This window comes from Neopsephotus bourkii, unplaced genomic scaffold (assembly GCF_033783945.1).
Source record: "Neopsephotus bourkii isolate Nb327-2 ecotype Australia unplaced genomic scaffold, CSIRO-AGI_Nbou_v1 NB_1749, whole genome shotgun sequence".
NCBI lineage: Eukaryota > Metazoa > Chordata > Aves > Psittaciformes > Psittacidae > Neopsephotus > Neopsephotus bourkii.
The window spans coordinates 5680062-5700329 of NW_026902223.1; the positions used below are offsets into that span (position 1 = coordinate 5680062).

At 39.7% G+C, this 20268-nt stretch overlaps 1 protein-coding gene and 1 long non-coding RNA gene across 2 annotated transcripts in view; one reads left to right on the top strand and one right to left on the bottom strand.

The window, feature by feature from the left end:
• CA10 (carbonic anhydrase 10) overlaps positions 1 to 20268 on the top strand; it is a 189145-nt gene that overhangs the window by 73277 nt on the left and 95600 nt on the right. The gene's annotated exons all lie outside the window — the stretch shown is intronic.
• LOC133224936 (uncharacterized) overlaps positions 6687 to 20268 on the bottom strand; it is a 179093-nt gene continuing 165511 nt past the window's right edge. The window contains exon 3 of the long non-coding RNA XR_009728976.1: positions 6687 to 10122. This is a non-coding gene — a long non-coding RNA (uncharacterized LOC133224936). The remainder of the gene's footprint in view (positions 10123 to 20268) is intronic.

Consider the following 20268-nt stretch of genomic DNA (forward strand, 5'->3'; position numbering starts at 1 on the left):
CCTTTGAGAAGATTGCAGTTTTAATGCCTTAAACAAATTCTTTGCTCATAGTTGAGGCTTCAGTGAGGATTTGATTTGGCAGGTGGTGTATTTGTGTTCAATTTTGGTAATGTTTTTTTATATGTTAAAAATGGAGGTGTGTTTCATATGGGCTGAAGCACTTCAGTTTTCAGGGCAACGAACCAAAGGATATAGCAGCCAGGGAATTTCTTAGACAAGACTTCACTGTGATTATGCTGTACATGAAAGGATTTTATGGAACTGATCCTAAGAAAAATGGTGAATAAATAAAGGGATTTGAAACAGTTTCAAATCAAAGTTATAATAAGCTAGCTCCTATGCATAGTGAACAAGAGAGACAGCTACTTGCACACAGAATCAAAATTATACACCTCTCTTGAAAAGGGAGCTGGGAGGAGAGTCAAGCCTTGAGACAGCTTGATGGAAGGAAACAGTACAGTTGCTCTTGGCATAGTAACTTCAGATTTTTAACAAAATGTTTTGCTATTGAAGTAGAACTTGGGTTTATTTCAGCTGCAAAACTCAAATAGTTATTTTGGAAAACAATATTTCTGCTTTGTGTGCTTCACTTTTGCAATTAACTCAAGAAAGAACACAAGGGGTTCACCCACAGGAACAGAATTAAAGACCAGTCTGAAGAAATTCAGATAACACATATCTGGGTGATACAATCACTGCCTTAATACTTCCTCCTAACTCTTTCATTCGTTACCACTCATTTATCTCTGGCCTTTATTATTGCAGGGGGAGAAGCATTGCTTAATTTCTGTAAGCCAGTTATCCATTTAGTTCTCAGCTTCCACCTCAGCAGACTAAAACTGTTCCAAACGATTCCATTACAGAATTTATGACCAAAGATTCCACCTTAAGTACATACCTTTCTAACCAATTCTGTTAAGAGAGTTTTATTTTATTTCAATATTATTAATGGTGGGCATCACTGAGACTATCCTACATTTTTTAGATCACTTGGGAATAAAATAGTAGTTCTCTTGTTCCTAAAGAAAAGGAACAGTCTGAAAGGAGAGTGTAAAGGAAATCATCACTGTCGTCTACACTGCAGCCTACAAGTAGTAGGGGACTGGTGACTTAATAGGCACTTCTAATCTGAGGCTAAGAAAATTCTTCCCATTCCATTTAGGAGCAAAAGGGATGGCAGCACAATCTGTCAAATACTTATACTTCTTTGATCCAATTCTTCACAATAACATTCCAGTGAGCAGTAATACATTGCCCTGTGTGCTGCCCAAAGATCGCAGGGCAGTATCAGGTCATGTGATTTACAATTCCAGCACCATCAGATGTTATTCCAAATTGTGCTGTTATTTTGTATGTTTGTGCTTCTCCATTTCCTGAGAAAGTGGCTTCTTAGGTCTGAATAGCATTGATGCAAATAATTGGGTTTCAAGATCTAGAATCTCAGCCCAAGATGTTTAATGAGTTTACACACAGATAGATTCCCCAGAAGAAATGTTGCTTTTGAGGAAACTCCCCAGGTTTCAGTTCTCTCTCAGGCCCAGCTTTGTCTCTGGATTACCAATTCTAGTGAATTTAATGTGCAGTCCATTTCAGATAAACAGTCCTTTTTAATAAACAATACAAACCCTTACTAATATGCAAATCACACTCCTCCACTCTGGCACACAGGAAAACACGTACTTCCTTTGGGGTTTTCTTTGAATTCAAATAAGCACCAAGACAGTCAGCAACAGGACAACAGAATGGCTCTACTGACAGACCAGCATAGTCGAGTGACATATAGGCAGCAAACACTACAGGTTTCAGATGAGGCTTTGAACAACCTGGTCTAATGGATGGTGTCCCTGCCTGTGGCAGGGGCTTGGAACTCAATGAGCTTTAAGGTCACTTCTGACCCACTCTATGATTTCCAGACTGTCATGGATGATAGTAGGGATGAACACCTCGCTTCCCACTGAGCTAGTTCTCTGCTGGGTCTTCTTCCTCCATTCACCAGTCCTGGCAGTCTCTCTACTCCCAACAGGTCTTCCTTTACTCCCTCAAAATTCATGTATCTGCTTTGATCTTCTGATTCTCTGTGGACTTAAATTCAAGAGCTGTGTTTCCAAAATTCTCTTAAGACTGAACTACAGCCCTTGACCATATTTCTTTTTTCTCCTCCTAAAAACATGTTAAGTAACAAGTATTTGCTTTAGACACTAAACGCATCCCTGACTTTTAATTAAATCACGTCATGTAAGCAACTGTCTTACTAATCATTTTAAGTCATGCTCAAGGACTTAAATTGTTGTCTAAAGCAGGTAAAGTTCTGTTTAGAATTCCTGTATTTTCAAGACAGGGAAGGACATTGCACCTGATGTTGACCTCCTGGGAAATAAACAAATCGATGTCTGCTGGCCAGAGACTGCTACATACATTCTCTAGCTCCGTGTGCATAAATAAAAGTTACTCAGTGTAATCCATAAGTCTGCCTTCTCATATAGATATTAATGACTGCAATCACATATTATTTAAATTAATGTCTTTATAAATAATTGGTTCATTCTAGGCATCACAAGATAATGGCAATATTTAGCAGTTTCTAAACTAAAATAAGAGAGGAGGAAAGAGATTTATGAATTGAAATCAGTTAAATGGTTTCTCTGCCAGCTAGTTCTGATTCCATGCTGTTCAATCAATTCAGAGTATTACTAGCATTTTTCTCAAGAGTGTAATATATGACAACTGCCAAGCTTTGCTTTGGTGATTACTAAAAGGACAGATATTGGTGTGAACCATATTTCAGCACTGCAGGAATATAAAAAATGAATTGTTAGAAATGGTCCAGGAGGAATGGATAGCAATAAGACATCAATGTCATCTGTAAACTGACTTGTGATGAATTTTTTGGAGAGCTTAATAATATGCTGGTTTGATTTAGAGCAGTTCCAGAAAGTCTAAAGTCTGGTGCAAACATCAAAAACTTTAATAAATAAAAAATGAAATCTAGTATTGCAGCTTAAATAATTGTTTGCTGCTTCTAATACTGGTGCAGTATTGCATGTTCTCAGACGTGTGAACATAAAATGAAGCCAGCAGTTTCAAGTAGCTTGTTTGTTCGTCCTCATCACTGACTTCAGAACAGGAAAAAATGCTTATTATTTCAGAAGTGCTTGCAAACTTTGCTGTTAGACCATATTTAGGGAAACGCATATATTCAGGGCCTAGATCTGTCTATGTACTTCCTGTTTCCTTATTACTTCAATGATAATCTTGAGATTGAATCAATATGTGGGGACACAGATGTGCAGCGTGATGTGTTCAGATTTCCTGGTTGTCTGTGCTAGTGGAGCACCACTGAAATCATCAAGGAGTCCTGAGTGGGCACAAGGATGTATTTTTACAGCTTCTTTACAACATCGTTTTCTTGCTCCAGTATAACTGCCATGCTTGACATTTAATCTTGTCTAGTATCATAAAACAAGCTCACTTGTCTGCCATGGGAAACTTCCGAGCAGATCCCAAATTGGGCAAGAAGTGACTCAGCAGGTTTACACCACAAGCCTTGGTGTGCCCTAGTTTGGAGCTCAGGGTATGCTCTCATTTTGGCAGCAGTACCTTTCCAATTATATGCTATTATTATATATAAACCATATCTCAGCTGCAGCTGTGTGGTAATTAAAAGCAACCCTGGTACCCTTGCAGAGGTGGATGTGCAAACCCTGGAAACGCATTCAGTGGGATGTTACCTGAAGCATCAAAGGGGAGCACTGTTATGGACACTGGGGAGAAGGTTAAAGGGTCTGTGATACTGAAGCTGGGCTAACTGATACTAGCCAAAGGCCTTAATCCATTGCTTGCCTTTTTACCTCCTCAGCTATTTATTTCAAAAAGCTCTTTTCTTGTTTTCAGTTTCTAATAACGTAGCTTCAAAAAAAACGATTGGAGCAGCAGCTGGCCTCCAACTACTGATAGTTTGATATATTCAAAGGGATTTTCAAAAGTACCAACATTGCTCTTAATGCCCCTTTTCTGTCTTCTAATATGCATTGTGCATTGTTTTGATAGTATCTTATTTGGATTTATTTCATCTTGCCCTCAGGTCAGTTTATAAACCTAGATATTCATTTCAAGCCTTCCAGAAGTATCTTGTCTTTTTACTTTATTCTGTACTTGGGGCTATAACCACTGATATGAAGAGGCTGAAGATTTTCTTTTCTCTCACACTGATGCTGCTGTCATAGTAAAAGTGTGCAAGTTTCCTAACACCATATGCTTTAAATGGAATACAATTTTGTATTCTAACATTGTTAAAACACATTTCCTGATCTCAGAAGGATGATTCAAGCTTTCTTTTTTTTTTTTTGTTACAAACATAAAATAATAGATGTATCACATATTGAAACTTACTAAAAGATGATAAGATTTTCCTGAAAGCAGGTATTCTTGGCACAGTATCAGAGGAATGTTTTTAACTGAGAGCCTGATGGAATGGAAGGGGATGTTCCGTGTCATTTTGTTCACAGAAGTTGAATCATATTACCCAAATCGAGATATCTGGGGAAGATGCATGACAGATAATAGTTCTCTTGGTCACATGTCCCTCTGTTGTTTTACACTGAATGTAATCAAGAAATCACCACACTTTTGGCTGGGATTTCTTGCAGCTGGAGGAGGTGCTTTATAACAGATGCATGTCAATTCTGATAGAAGCTAGAAAAGATGGGGATGAGTAACCCTGCTGCCAGGGTGAAATACACATTGCTGTGGCAGTCAGATGTGCCATTCAGAATAATGGGTAGCAGCTTGGTGCTAGGGAGAAGTGCAAGTTCATTGTTTCTCCTGCCGGTACTACTCAACTGGTTGTTGAAGACTGAAGCTTGCCTATAAAGGTATTTTAGGATCAGATGCTAGAAAGGAGCGTAAGGGGAAAAACCTGAAGCAGTGGTCAGTGAACTGTGTCTAATGGCCAAAACCAGCACCTCCTCATCAAATTGGGATCTGGTACAGCAATGGGGGGATTTAAGCTGCGTGTCTCTTAACAGGCTGAGTAAACCATCAGTAGATGATGTTGGAGCACAGCAGGAAAACGTACATAAATTGGGGGTAGGAAGCTGTTCTAACTGTAATGGACTGTGTATTACAGGCGATTGCAGGTCTTGCAATAAAACTGGAAAGAGAAAATAAGCCTTTTGTGTGTACCCTTTTTTTATCTGGGATATGTTGTTCCTGTACAGAAAGTGATGAAAAATCACAACCCATAGTAGTATTGCTCAGATGTGTAGTAGCCCGTGTGTCACTTGGGTAGGTGTTTGAATCTTTAACTCTTGTTTGGTTTATGTAACTTTCAGCTGAAAGCAATTATTACTGAACAGTTTTACCTCCGGCTTCTTTATCAAGCAATTGCTTGTGTCCTTGAACAAGGAACTGACCCAAACTGTCAATGTAGGTCTGACAATGGAGATTTTAGCTTTTAAACTGAAAAATTAGGCAGTTAAACTTGACCACCAAAAATTATTGGAGAGTTTAACTATGATTAAGATAAAGAAACATTTCCTTTTGTAAGCTTGCATAGAAGGATAGGAATAAAACATAGAATCTTGATACATCAGTAGAAAATGGCAAGCGTGTAATGTCCTTTTCTAGGATCCAGTTCCTCCTTCCTGTCTCAATTTACAATTTCCTTTCAGGAAAAATGAGTGTGTTGGTAGGTTTGCCTTTGTGTGCATGTGTATGATACTCTTAGCTTACCTCCTTTTTCTAAAGCTGTATCCTATCCTTCATCATTTCAGCAAATAAAGATGAGTGAACATGTGAGGTTTGTTCTGCAGTTATTAGCCAGAATTTTTCAGAAGCTGAAAATTCACTGTAGAATCATAGAATTGTTCAGGATAGAAAAGACCTTTAAGATTACCAAGTCCACCTTTAAACCATGTTCCTAAGTGCCACACTGACATATCTCCTGAATCCCTCCAGGGATGGTAATTCAGCCACTGCCCTGAGCGGCCTATTCTTATACTTGACAACCCTTTCAGTGAAGACATTTTTCTGATATCCGATCTAAACGTCCCCTGGTGCAACTTGAGGCAGTTTCCTCTTGTCCTGTCACTTGCTACCTGGGAGAAGAGACCAACCCCATCTCACTACAACCTCCTTTCAGGTAGCTGTAGAGAACAACAGTGTCTCCCCTGAGCCTTCTCTACTCGAGGTCCCTCAGCCATTCCCCATCACACTTGTGCTCCAGGCCCTGCACCAGCTCCATTCCCTTCTCTGGCGCCGCTCCAGCACCTCAGTGTCTCTCTTGTAATGAGGGGTGCAGATCTGAACACAGGATTCGAGGTGTGGTCTCACCAGTGCCCAGGAATGGGGACAGTCACTGCCCTGCTCCTGCTGCCACATTAGTGCAGATACAAGCCAGGATGCTCTTGGCTTTCTTAGCCACCTGGGCACAAGCTGCCTCATGTTCAGCTACTGTTGATCAATACCCCCAGGTCCTTTTCCACTGGGCAGCTTTTCAGCTGCTCTTCCCTAAGCCTGTTGTGAGCATGGGATTCCTGTGAACCACGTAAAGGACCTGGCACTGAGCCTTGTTGAACCTCATACAATTGGCCTTTTATCCAGCCTGGCGAGATCCCTCTGTAGAGCCTTCCTACCCTCAAGAAGATCACACTACTGCCCAACTTGGTGTTGTCTCCAATCTTACTGAGAATGCACTTGGTCCCCATATATGTAACTGTAAGACACTGATTAAAGCATCAGTCTGAATAAACAGAATCGTGTAAGGGAAGTCAACACAATGTTGATTTTGTGAATTTATGTTTTGGCTCCATTGCATCAGCTCCAGCTCTAAATAGTGCAGTGAACAGGTAAAGGGATGGCTTCTGTAAAGCCATCTTGAACTTTAATTTGTGTAACTTTCATCATAACCGAAAACCATCTGAAGGAATTTTATACGGTGCTGATGCACCCTGAGGGGATGGTTTCACAGGCACTTGGAGCGTCTGAAGTGACTATTAAGAGCTAATTCTGTTTTTTCAGGAAAGATGTTAGGAATGCACAGGGTCTGACTAGCTCAAAGCTGCTTTTGGAATCAAGGTGAAAATGTACAACAGATACATATAAAAGTAGTGCTGATCTCTAACCTGTGACATCCTGCTCAGGAAAAAAATATACTGCATGCTGCACTCTTCAGTTATTTTAACAGCTCAGTGCCACCTGCCTCAGGGAAGCTATTCAGCAGGAGAGGGTGCTATGTAGAATGCACTAACTTATATGGCATCTTGCCACGTAGATACATTTGAGGTATACATAGTGGGTGAGGAGGAAGGGGAAGAAGAAGAAGAGAAGATTAATAGGGCAAGAGTTGAGAAGGACTAATTGTCCTTATTATTGTCCTGGATGTGTAGCAAAAAGGAATGAGTATACCCTTTATTCCCTTTCTTCTCTGCCCTGCCAGCAACTGGAGGCAGTGTATCAACATCATAATTTGCTTGTGATACTATTATATCCCTGTACTCACATTCTGCCGTCCTCCATTCCCTGCCACACAAACAGCGCAAAGAAATACATCACAGATACAGCTTTAAATCACAGCATCTTCCAGGGCGATGCCAAGGGCAGCACAGCTGTGCTGAGGTGGCACTTAAAAGCTCCTTTGAAGATACTTTGCCTTAACTAAGTATTTAGCCCTAACTAAGTATTTTATCTAGTCCTATTTAATCTAGAATTATTTGAGACCTCTACCCAAAACAGCGTTCAAATGGACTAAGCAAAAAAGCCTTTGGGAAAAAAGAAAAGGATTAAAATGTGAATTATTTTTAATCACACAAATGTACTTCTGATGACATCACAGCCCTTCCAAATAAATGTACTTTTGTGTTTAGTTTGGTAAAGCATGTTATTTACATGATGGACATTAATAGCTAGTTTTGAGTGACTTAAGCTTTTAATGCAAATATACATTCCTGATCTTTTCTTTCAGTGTTTCATTAAAAACGACAGGCTGCCATGGTTTCAATAGCCTGAAGATGGATTGGGATGTGGAGCTCTGTTTGATACATACGGGGCTATTTACTAGTTATTGCTCAATTACAAGCACAGAAACACCATTAAACATGTCTCCTTGTTTGATATTGCTCAGAGACAAATTTGAACACCCAGGGAGAGATAAGCTCTGCACCTAGAACCTCAACACCAAGGTGAATTTGGCATGGAGAGAGAGGCAGTGGTATTGGATAGATTCTCAGATTCATCAGCCACCCAACAGTAAATCCATGCCTCTAAATCTCAACTTTAGGCTTTAGCATTTCATCTTTTCTGTTTGAAATCTCCTCAGTGCAAGTAAGCCCACTGTCTATCCATCACCAGATGGATGTTGTATCCAGGCTTTTTATAGAGCTTACACTGCCCTCCTTTTATATATATATGTATTTACAGAAGGATATTGTTTGGAAGCACAGGGATGTATGCCAGCATCTATGATCAGATTTCAGATGGAATGGTCCTTATTCTTGTGCAGAATTTTGTGCCATCTATTCAACCATTTGTCACCACCCAAATATCTTCAGTCCTTGAAGTAGCTACATATTGGTTGTAAATTATTTTTGTATCTTTTTTGACCTCTGGGGAGGCCTCTGTGACAATCTTCTGTTAACACAGTGTTCCATGAACAGAAGAAATAGTGCAGCCTGGTTTCCTACAGAATCTCATTTATAGCTTCTTTATAGCTTCTGTTCCCCATTATCACTTCACCACCACTCCACAGATCCCCTCCATTAGAAGACAAAGGCAGAAAATGCTGTGGCTGTTTCCAGGTTCCTTTGTGCCCTGCAAATGCACCTTCTGATTGTCCAGCTGGCTGCTGCTAACAGCAGTCTGTAATACCTGAGTTTTACCTGCCTGTTCCTCAGTACAGAATCGGTTTGGTCCTTTATTCTACGCAATTTTCACAAAACACTGAGATATCTACTTTGTCAAGGTTGGATGAAACTGGCCAGCAGATATTGGAGTTAGTGCAGGGAAAGCAGGGAACAACCAGCTAGTTACTACTATAACAAATTATTTGCAGTATCTTTTGTCATAGGCATGTTATTGCAAGTAGTGTGTCTCTGTGAAGGCAGCAGCTATCAAAGCTTTTGTAACAAACAGGGAATTTCCTGCGTAGTTGTATATTTAAAGACAGAAATTGCATATCCTGCAGACTGCCACTGTTGACATCACTGTTTTGCACGTCAGTGTTTGGCTGCTGTTTTCTCCAGCAGAAATGCATCATTTTCAGTAAGCATTAAGGAGCACAGCACTGAGAACTAACATCATAGGCAAAATAAAATTAATAAGCTAATAAGAATATAATAGAGCTTGGATAAAAATCCTAGTATATCCAAGGAGTGTCTCACTCAAGGGTTTTCATTCTTCATGTAGGAAACCCAGCAGTATTTGAACACAAACAGCATGCTGTTTTCTTACCACTGTGATGAATTCAAGTTAGGGAGCTAATCATCACAAAACCTCATGAAAACCAAGGCAAAATGCAATGCAAGGATGTGTGTAAGGACTGTTGTACCAGGCAATATCACAGCTAAAATCCCCTTCCAGCGATGTCGTCTCACAAGCCAAAGGTGCACTACAAGAGAATCTGCTCAGAAGTATCAAAGGTAGCTCAGAGAAGAACAAGCAGAGGTTATCAGCTTGGGTTATGAAACCAGGTTATTTGAGCTGGCACTGCACACCTGGTGAGGAGCTCAACCAGCCGTGGTGGGCAGCTCTGCATTCTTGTCCATGGTTTGGGTGAAACTTCTGCCTAAAGAGCTCAGGATATTTGAATGGACTGATATTTTTCCAAATGTCATGTTCCTTAAATGCTGTTTGAAGTTGAAGGTTTACTCAGTTCCCCTTAGAATATCACTGCAAATATCACCAAGATGTTTATATGTGTCCAGCTGCTTTAGCACCTCCTGTTCCTACTCTCCCAAAACAGTGCAGGAGAAGAGGAGACATTATTTAGGAGGAAGAAGCCTTAACCAGCTTCACAATGAATGCTCACCTCTGCAAGTGAAGGCATAACATCCTCATGAAAGGGCCGACACTTCATTCTCAATGTTGTGTGTATTGCTGCCTGGACTGCTACCAATTGCCTGTCATACCCTACAAAATAAGCAAAAAATATCAAATCAGAAGCACAGTTACGAATATATTCTTCACCACAAACTCCACAATGTGTTTGTTCATTGAAGGCTGCACTAATGAAAACCTCTACAAGGCGCTAGATAACCCAGGGATCATCACAAGTCAGGGAGTATTTTGCTTGCATCTCCATCATTCTTTGAGTAAAAACCTGTTTTCTTTCCAGATCTCTGATAATGCTGTCAATAATGATGTATTCTCAGTCCAGTCTCATGCCTCAGTTCTGGGCTCTCTGATTATCTCATTGAAAGGATTAAGTATTATTTTGGCCAATGGATTTTGCTCATATCTTCTTCCACTTAGACTGGTCTTTTCCTGAAAGCCCTTTAGCTATAAAACCATGTGCCTGTTTCAACATCTAAAATCCTTTGTCTAGTAATGTTTGTCTTTATTTTAGTGCACCATTGTGCCCTGCATAACTAATCACAGGAGTAAAGGGATGTGCAATGAGCTGTATACTGAAGAGATACCTAAAAAGAGCAGCTTCTGGGAGGAGCGAAATGCATGCCAGCACTTAAACTTTTCTTCCTGCCTCTGCCAGATACCATCTGTTATATCTTTAGAAGGTTTGGGACTGTCGATTTCCTGTGAGCAGCAGAGAGGTGATTACTGGAGAGCAGTGCTGCTGAGCCGAAAGCCGGTGCTGCACGGTGTGATGTGCGCAGCAGCCTTTAACCGATCACTCCATGCATAAATTAGAAGCAATATTACAGCATCTGGTGTATGTAATGGGAGAATAAAGCAGCTGTGCTAGATGAAATATTGAGTATGTCAAACTATTACAACAAACTTTATAAATATTACTGTTAGTCTGACTGCAATCATTTTTTAATGGCATGAGAGGACAGAAAGAAAGAGGAGCTTTGCACATCAAAAGCGATGAAAAAGAATGATACTACTGCAGAGAGCATAAGGACCAGTACACAATTAGAGCAGACAGAAACTGGCTGCAAACAAGAAGGAAACTGAAACAGCAATCCCAGAGTGAGGATAGTTCTCAAGATCTGCCATGCTAGCAAGAGACCACAAAGCATCAGAGGAGATGTATTTTGCAATTCTTTGCAAAATGAAAGTTACATTTCATTAGCTCTTTATGGTATTTTGAGCCCAATCAATAAGCTTTACGACCTGCATCCTCTATTGGCTCATTGAAGCTAACTGGGCTATCAGCTTTCTGTCTTGATGCACTATAGATAGGCAATCACACTTTATTTAACAATTGAAATAGGCACCTTTGGTGAAACTGGATTTTTCAGTGAGATATGTAATTATCCCCAGCTTATGCAGCTTTTATTGATTATTATTGAGAACATAATTTCGTGCTTGGTTAAGTCATAAATTTAATTCATTTGCTAGCAACATAAGGTAACAAATACGACATTACCAGTAGTACTTCTAAGAAGGAAGAGGAAGTTCTGTGCAGCTAGCCAACAAATACAGACCATCCAAGCACTTGCTGGTTAGCTTTTCAGCATTTCCTGCTGATTTAAAAGCACAGGAAACAACTTTTTCAGGGTGGCTGTGACTGAAGGTTGTCACTTAGCTGTAATATATAAGTCGAGTCTTGTGGGTACATTACTTAGCTTTGATAAAATGGAATTGCTGCTGCAGCAGCTTTTTGATGGCTTCAGGACACAGATGGGTCATTGACTGGGGAAAGGACTTGTGGCTGCTTATGGGTTTTCAACAACCACAACTGAAAATTTAGCATCACCCTTCATGTAGTTGTGTCTGCATCTGTGCCACACTTCCACAAATGCACGCAAAAGGCATGAGAAAGGTAAGAAGTATCCTTTGTTAAACTGGATTCAGTGAGAGATTCTGAGCATGGACTATGCGCAAGGCACACCCTCTTCTTCCTTTTCAACACAAAATCCATGAGAAAGACTGAGCTGAACAAACCCATGGACTGCTTTAGGCAGGACTGACAATAGTGCTGCTTAGAGCAGACTGGACTAGAAACCTCCAGAAAGCTCTGTCAACTAACACTGCTTTGAGTCTGTCTGTTGAGCAGATTCTAGCTGCTTTAAACCTAACTTCTCTCCAGAAAGGTTAACTGGTATTCATCTGCTGTAACACAGGCATCTGAGAACAGCCTGAGGAAATGACTGTTTTTTTTGTTTTAGTAAGGAAAGCCTATTTTTTAGATGCTTGCAGTTTAATGAAATTAATTTTCCCATTCTTCCTTGACTGTAAAGCAGTTCAGAGTGTTTGACACCTCGCAGTATATGTGTTATAAATTCAAGGTAGCTAGGCAAATTTGCAGTGAAGTTGATGAGATGAAAGGGTAAAGCATTCACTGGAAATATATTTTTTCATGATGGATTGGAATTTATAGAAACCGATACTGATTTCACGATTACACCAGTTATTTAGCATCTGCAACACTACTTGCTTCAAATGTCATCAGTTTTAGCTTACTAATTCAACTGATCATCTTACAAGCTCAGTGAAATAATGATGAATATCCTGATTTATATTTCTTAAAACCCCAAGATTATTTAATTATTTTTGCAACTTTGCATCCCTAAAGTTAGTAGCACATTGAGCGGTCTTTTATGCCACAGTTATCCCAGTTGTTTTCTTAAGGAGCCCTACCTGCAGAAACCAGTAGGAATCAGTAGGACTGTTAATCTGGCCTGTTAGGGTTTGCAAGCAGCTTTAATTCAGAACTTTTGGAGTCTGCTTTGTATGGGTTTGTGTTTCTTTACAACCTTTTGAAGTTGAGGATCCAACACTGGCCTACATGTTCATCTGTTTTCATTAACCAAATTTTGTTTGATTTGCTTTAACAAAGAATCTTGGTGCATTCAAAGGAGTTGCTTCTGGTAATCAAAGGGAACTATTTGGAAGGGGATAGCAAGTAACACTTGGTTGTAGTTGAGGAATCAGTGGATATTGTAAGTACTTATTTGCTGATATGGAGTAACAAAACCTCATTTTGCCAAACACATTTGAAATAAAAAATAGCATAAACCAGTGTGCAACAAACTATTGTTTTTAGCTATTAAATCTATGTTTTTACAGTAGAACTCATTGAGTGTGGGTTTGAGAAATCACTGGAAGTTAAAAAATTCTTAGAGTTGAATACAATAATTCAAGAAGCTGGGGGGGGGGAATGGAGAAATGCACACAATGCAACAAAAGCCCGGTTAAAAAATAAGAGAGAAGTGAGAATTTTCCTGGCATGGAAAAGTCTTTTAGCAGCCAAAGTTCTAAATAAAAGGAAAATAGAATTTTAAAAACCCACACAGGGGAGCAGTAAATTCATAATTTCTAGTGAGTAGGAATTGGCAAACTTCTTGTCAACAGCTGTAAAATGCCTTCTGGGTGGAAATATTTCAGGACATTAAAGGCGAGGAAAGGTATTTGGCCCAATGCTTTTGCCTCCAACAAACAATTTATGTCAGCTTTATCTTTCCACTTTGTAAGACTCTGGGGAGGGGTTTTCATTTTCTTTGTAAAACATGACCACACAGGAGTCAGGAATTCCAGTGAGATTAGGCTTCTTTTGAAACAGGGAGATGTAGCACTGTCACTCTCTGATGTTATGCTGGTCACCATTTTGTATCCTTGTTACCAAACCTGGTAGCAACAGGACTTGATATTATGATGTTCTTACCCAAAGTAAAAATACCTGCAAGAAAATACGTAAAGATCCCTGAACTGAATTCAGCCATCTCTCTATCTCTGCCTGTTGCAGGAGGAAAAACTACTCTTTTCTATTAAAAAGCCTTTGATTGTTTGTTCCTGATCTTGTTATCCTTTTAGAAAGTGTTCTTTATAAGTGTACATAGTCCTCTATTGATAACGGAAGCGCTCTGTGTAATACCACATTTTCTCATTTAAATACTTTCTCAGTGTTCTGCTTTTTTATTATGTTTGCAGCTGCTTTAAAGCACCTTAGCTGAAGCCTTCAGAAGTAAAGCACACACAAATGCCCTTTATTAGCCTTTCTGGCTTTGTCTGTCATGATCCCTTCATAATTTTCTTTGAATGCATACATCTTTCTTTGACAATCATGTAGGAGATTGCCAGCGTGGCTCTCAACAAACAAGGGTGTATTTTAAAGGATAAGCTGAGTGCCTGTGAAATCATTGCACTGTGTTACTGTAGCTTATCTTTCCCACTTTCGTGCTCTGCTGTCCTCCTATAGATTTATTTCATCTCTGCTTGCACACAGCTTTGATAGTGCCGTGTCCCCTTGCATCATTTGGCCTGCTTAGACTCACCATAAAGCCTTATACTTAAAGGATAATGTTCATGATGGGGGAAGTATACAAGGCAATAAACAGCTTTCGCAGGTGATTAAACACACTGAAGCAAAGCCGAGGCCTTTGAAAACCCCAAAAGCTGTTTATTGTAAGCAGGGATACACCTCACAAAGAGAAGCTGTGCTCAACAAGCCAGAACGTTAAATAAAAGCTTTTGCCTTGTCTTGCAAGGACTGGGAAGTTTCATAGCACTGCCTTCGTGTCACCGAATAGATCTTTCCTTCTCATTTTTAATAGTGTCGGTGGCTTTCATTGTGTCACATTCTGTGTAATAGGAGATAGTGCCAGTGTAATTGCTTGGGATTAAAGCAGCAAAATGTCTTACTTCAAATCACTGTGGAGCTTCTTGATGATAGTCCTTTCCTCCTCTCCCCACCCCACAAGAGGCCCTCTTTATTCCCAACTCCTCTTCTTGCTCTTGTTACTACTCCCTTTGTCTACATTACATGATTTTTTGTGGTTGTTTTACTTCCTTTCAGTGGTATATTCCCCTCTATTTTCTCAGCACTTCAGAGTTTCCCTAACAAGAATGCCTGATGCTGAAACATTTAGCCACTTTAAGGAGGAGGTTAGAAGCAGGAGTATGATGAGTCACACCATTTTTAATGCTGGGGAATCTCTGTTACACAAATAGTACCGCTTTTGTCATGATGAGTTATCTAAAACTGAGCGGCCTTTTTTAGTAATTATAATTCACTAAAACATATGATCATCAAGAGTGTTTCTTTACAAATGTGATAAATCCTTAATTCCAACAGAGGGCCATTTGATAAAATCCTGCAATTTTCTGTGGGGTTTCCTATCAGATGCAGTGAATAAAACCACATTTGCTATTTTTCAGCCCCATCTTCCTGGCACACATAGTAGTAGTTAGCTATCACCATGCCTATTTGTGCAAGTTAGACACTCAAGTGATACTACAGTTAACTGCTGGCACAAACTGTATGATAGAAAAATCAGTCATAGCTCAATAACCCTCATGGAAGACTGTAATTTTCTATTAATATGAATGAAGGAAACTCATAGTCTAAGGAAAAATCATTTTGCAGTGGTTCATAAAGACAACATTTTTGCTGTTTATTGCTGACAATTACAGCATAGTCTTTCTCATTTGTAAATTAGACCTTGAGGCAATATCTTCTCTGAAGATATGAAAGGCATAATAGAAGTTTGGTAACTAGCCTGGACTGAAACCATATGCTGTAAACCAGAATTCATCAGAAAAAGCAATAGTCAGGGAAAAATCTGGTTAGCAGCTGCAATTAGTAGTTGACTGAAGGTTTTTTCTTTCATCTTGTCCTTTAATCATCCCTACAAGAGCCATGTGTTTTAGGGAAACTAATATTTACTCATTTATGCATACAAAAACATTCCAGTAGTGCTGTTAAAAAACCCCTGTGTGCTTTATAGTCTCGTCTCGGATAAATATAAATCCAGTATAATTCTGGATTTGCATCAGTATTACTGAAACACAAATCTATCCTTGAATATCTTTATCCATTGTGCCCTGTTAAGTTTATCAAGGCCAAATCCCAAATCACTAAAATCATGGCTAAAGAGGGAGAGGTGGCGTTCCTTAGCTTCACTGAGACCTACCACGAGCATCCACATGGCAGCCCCTTGGGGAATTTGTAAAACTGAATGCAGATGAGTACTCTGTGTTGTGTGACTCCTTGAGAAGGAAAACTTGGAGCAGACATTAATAGGATAAGGAAAGTCACACATAGGGAAGACATATTTCATCTACAGTCGCTGGAATCCGTTCAAAGGTAACTGCTCATCCACAGATTGTGCTGTGCCATTTTGGGAAAACAGGCACATGTTGTGTCTGCACAGGGCGGAAAAGATGAATCGCAGAAAGAGATGCCAGTCCCTGAACGTGGAAAAGTGCAACTGACAGTATCCGTGTGGATTTTGTGGGAGGACAGGTGTCATTTGAGATGTGATGAGGATTTCAACTGTCCCATTTGGAGCAGGAATTACGGCTAATGACAGTAAACATATTGACTTTGCTTGAGAAATCTCCTTTCCCTCTAAAAGGAAAATGAGTTGTTTGCTCCCAGTTCAGTTCACTCAGATTGATCTGCATTGTTTCACAAAGAAATCCTCAAACACTGTTCTCCATTTACTGTTGTCCTGTCAATAGCCATAAGGAATATGAAGAAAACACACTCAGGGAGCATTATGTATTGTATACTTTTGAATATACTCAGAATAACATCAAAAACTAGTTTGAAGGAAATATAATAGGCCACTTGCATTTTGTAAGTTTTAAATTGTTTTGACTTAACCAAGACTGATTTTGTAAATGGATTTTCTCTATTTTGCCAAAGATGTAACAATTGCCATGCATGAATTTGACTGCTGGGTTATACATAACTGAAAGAATGCTTTCCTGATGAGTAGTCAGAAAACCCAGATGCTCTTCGTGGGAGTTCTTTGGTTGAAATCGCTTTGGTAGGGCTTTTTTCCCCTATGCACTTTCCATCAAAATATTTGTTTGTCATTTTAATTAAAACCATTAATTCTATTATTTTCTGCACTATAGGGATAAACATCACAGTAAAGAATGCTCCAAGAGAGACAAAGCTATTCCATTAACCCTTTCTTCTGAAACATAGCACCATTTCCATTACAGACTTTTCAGAGGAAACCTTGGAAGAGTTCTGGGACCATATTTTTAACATAGTTACAAACCTGGTAAAGATTTACAAATGTTCTGAGCCCCATTTTCATCAACAGAACTTAGTGCTAGAATGGGTCTGTGTCTTTGAAAGACGTTCAGGTGTCTATTTTCATCTTGAGAAATTAATTAGTTTAAAAACTCAGACTCCCAGACTTCTGTGAAGTAAGTGGTCACTTAAAACAGTGTTGTCCTCCTCTAGATTAAAGAGACGTCTAATACTGTATCTTCATCTGAATGTATTTTCACTTCAGCCACAGTTAATATGAAATATATTATATTTTGTCTTTGCTGCTTGAAAGGAAGATTGATCATTCTTATTTTATAGCACTTTAACTGATTGATTTGATTTGACCGAACACATTGATGGCACCTTTGCCATGGAGGCTGCACACATATAACACAGATCATTTACTTGGTTCATTTCAAAACTATTTACCTTACCCTTGGGTTATTTTGTGACCTTCTGGCCTTTTGATTCTGTCCAGATTAAGCAGGCAAAAGTAGGTAAAACACAGGTCCCCAGGGATCAATGCCTTATTCACTAACCTACATCATCGCATTTACGGATCTGTACAACATGACTGTATTCATACCAACAGAGCAAAGCCTTCTGAGATTAGACCTGAATCTGGTTTATATCCAGAGCACTTCTTGGTGCTTGTTTTTGTCTGGACTGCTAGGAACAAATCAGGTGTGGCATAAATGGTTTCATCCCCACTGAAGTCAAAGGAGAAGTTCTGACTCTGACCCGTATCTGAATTTGCCCCTTTTGTGACACCAAAAGGCAAGATAAGTTTTTATTCCCAAAGGCCTGCTGGTTTGTCTGCAATATCTGAAGTAACTGTGGTTCTGAAGGAGAAGCAGAGCAGGTAGTGGAGGCAGAAGCAGAGCCTGGATCTCTGCTTCCACAAGCAGACATCCTGCATTATCCTTCCTCAAGATGAAACAATTTAGTACTGTATTGTACTTTAAAGATGCACTGAACATTTAGAACCCTTATGAAGCTACTCACAAATGGAACCTACCTATAAATTCACTTAGTATTATCTGATTAATTGCACTGTAGTGCTAGTGTATGCTAAAATGTGAGTACTAGAGGAATTATTTAATACAAATTACTGCTATTTTCAAAGGTATCATAGTCTTCTAAATAAATCACATGCCTAACCTTAACTTCAAGATAAAATTCATCTGCTGTGTTATGACTTTTAAACTGTTAATTCACATACTTAGTTCTAGGTTGGTTAGTTAGCACTGATCGGAATTGCTGCTCCAAACTGGTGCTTTGTAATTCTCTTTCTAGATCAGGCCTCTTTCTTTTTCCTTTTATTTTTTTCCTAGAAATCTAAGTGCTGGAGTCCATTCTTCAGCCACCTTTCCATCACAAGATAAAAACCTGGTGGTGACTGTCTGTTTGCTAGGCATTCTCTCTCTTTACAGTCATACTTGAAGTTAAATCGCTCGTTTCATGCTAGTTTACCAAGGTGCCAAGACTACTTTAAATCTCAGAGAAAGGGAAAGCAACATTTCCAAATAACAGGTTATAACTTCTCAGCCATTTTGTAGTAGATTTTATGAGGGTGGATCACTTCTTTCTCTTTGACTGAAATGCTTTTAGCATCTGGCTCCTGCAAACAACAAAGGCTGTTCTGAAACGATTGTATTTGGGCTCTGACTGAAGCTATGTGGCTATTATATTTACAGTACAGTAGATGTCAAATAACAGTCAGAGTAATTTGGGCATCACGGGAAATAGTGGGAGTGATTCTAGTGCTTTCTGTGAAAACCTTCAAATTCCCATTTCATTAAAAATTCCACTCTGCAGCTGGTCGCGGAGATTACTGGGTTTCACCATCTGTGCAGATTAATGTTTCCTAAAGGAGACTGAATGCAACAGATGAGATGGCTGGCTTTTCAGATCAAACAAAAACCCTGAGCAGAATCCCTTCCCTGCCTCTTGCATCTTACACCTGTTTTCCTTTAATCACATGACTGAATTGTTCGGGACAAACAATTCCAGCTTTCCTTAAAGCTGATTAATTTTAAGATTGCAGATCATCAAGATGTTTGTGGGCTTGTAACGACGGAGAATTAGTGATGGGAAGAGTCAGACTGTGTTACAAACTGGTTGAACACCTTCTTTAGATGTTATTCTGCCCATATCCAAGTGGAATGCCTTCACCCGAATGCACACCATGATTTAAAGGCATCCCAGTACGGACTACAGGCTGGATTAGCAGTGGCAAGCCAACATGGAGAAGCTGAATTGTTTCAAATCCACACCCCTGTTGTTTTCAGTCTTCTCGCTTTCTTTTCTACTGGCCATAACTAATCTTGCCAGGGGAGTAAGCATGTGATTCATTTAAATTGCCTTTTTAATCAATCCTGTGTCACTACATATCTTGCAATGTTATAATTTTCAAATTACATTGGCTTCGCTGCACACCAAACACTGAAATAAATTCTTGGCAGTGATCACTGTATTAGGATTAATCAGTAAAATTAATAGAGTTTCTGAGCTTGCCAGGAAATGGGATCATTAATTTGATTACTTCTTGAGGGCAAAAAAGGAAAGCACAATAGGTAATTACGGTGACACTGAAAGATCCGTTGTGCTTACCAAGCCAGGTGTCAGTCCCTGCCTGGCTTGCCTGGTGTACGGGCATGTATTCCCTGAGAGGAAAGATGGATTCCTCTGTTCTTAAGCGCACTGGCCAACAGCAGCCATCTGAGACAAGGCAAATGGCAGCACAGTGGGATCAGCAGCCCACATAGGGGTGACACGCAGCACATGGGGAGAGGGACACCTGCCTCGCACAGGGGCAGGTCCTGCTAACACCACCTCTTGCCGCAGCTATGGAGTTGCATGTTTGTGCTTAAAAGAGATACTTGCCCATATATAGGGAACAGCAGAGGCACAGGGTATTAGCATCCATATGGATTAAACATTAAAAACGCCAGAAACCAATTACTAATACAAACATGGAAGCGGATAATTAAACTCACTGGCAACCTTGGTCCTTGCTCTCCCTTGCATTTTGCTTTTATTGGAACCCAGCTGTTCTTTGGCTGTTGCCAGGGGTAACCAGCAGTGACATTCAAGGTCATCGATGGAAAGCAAGCCTTTTTCCCATTAATATTTCCCAC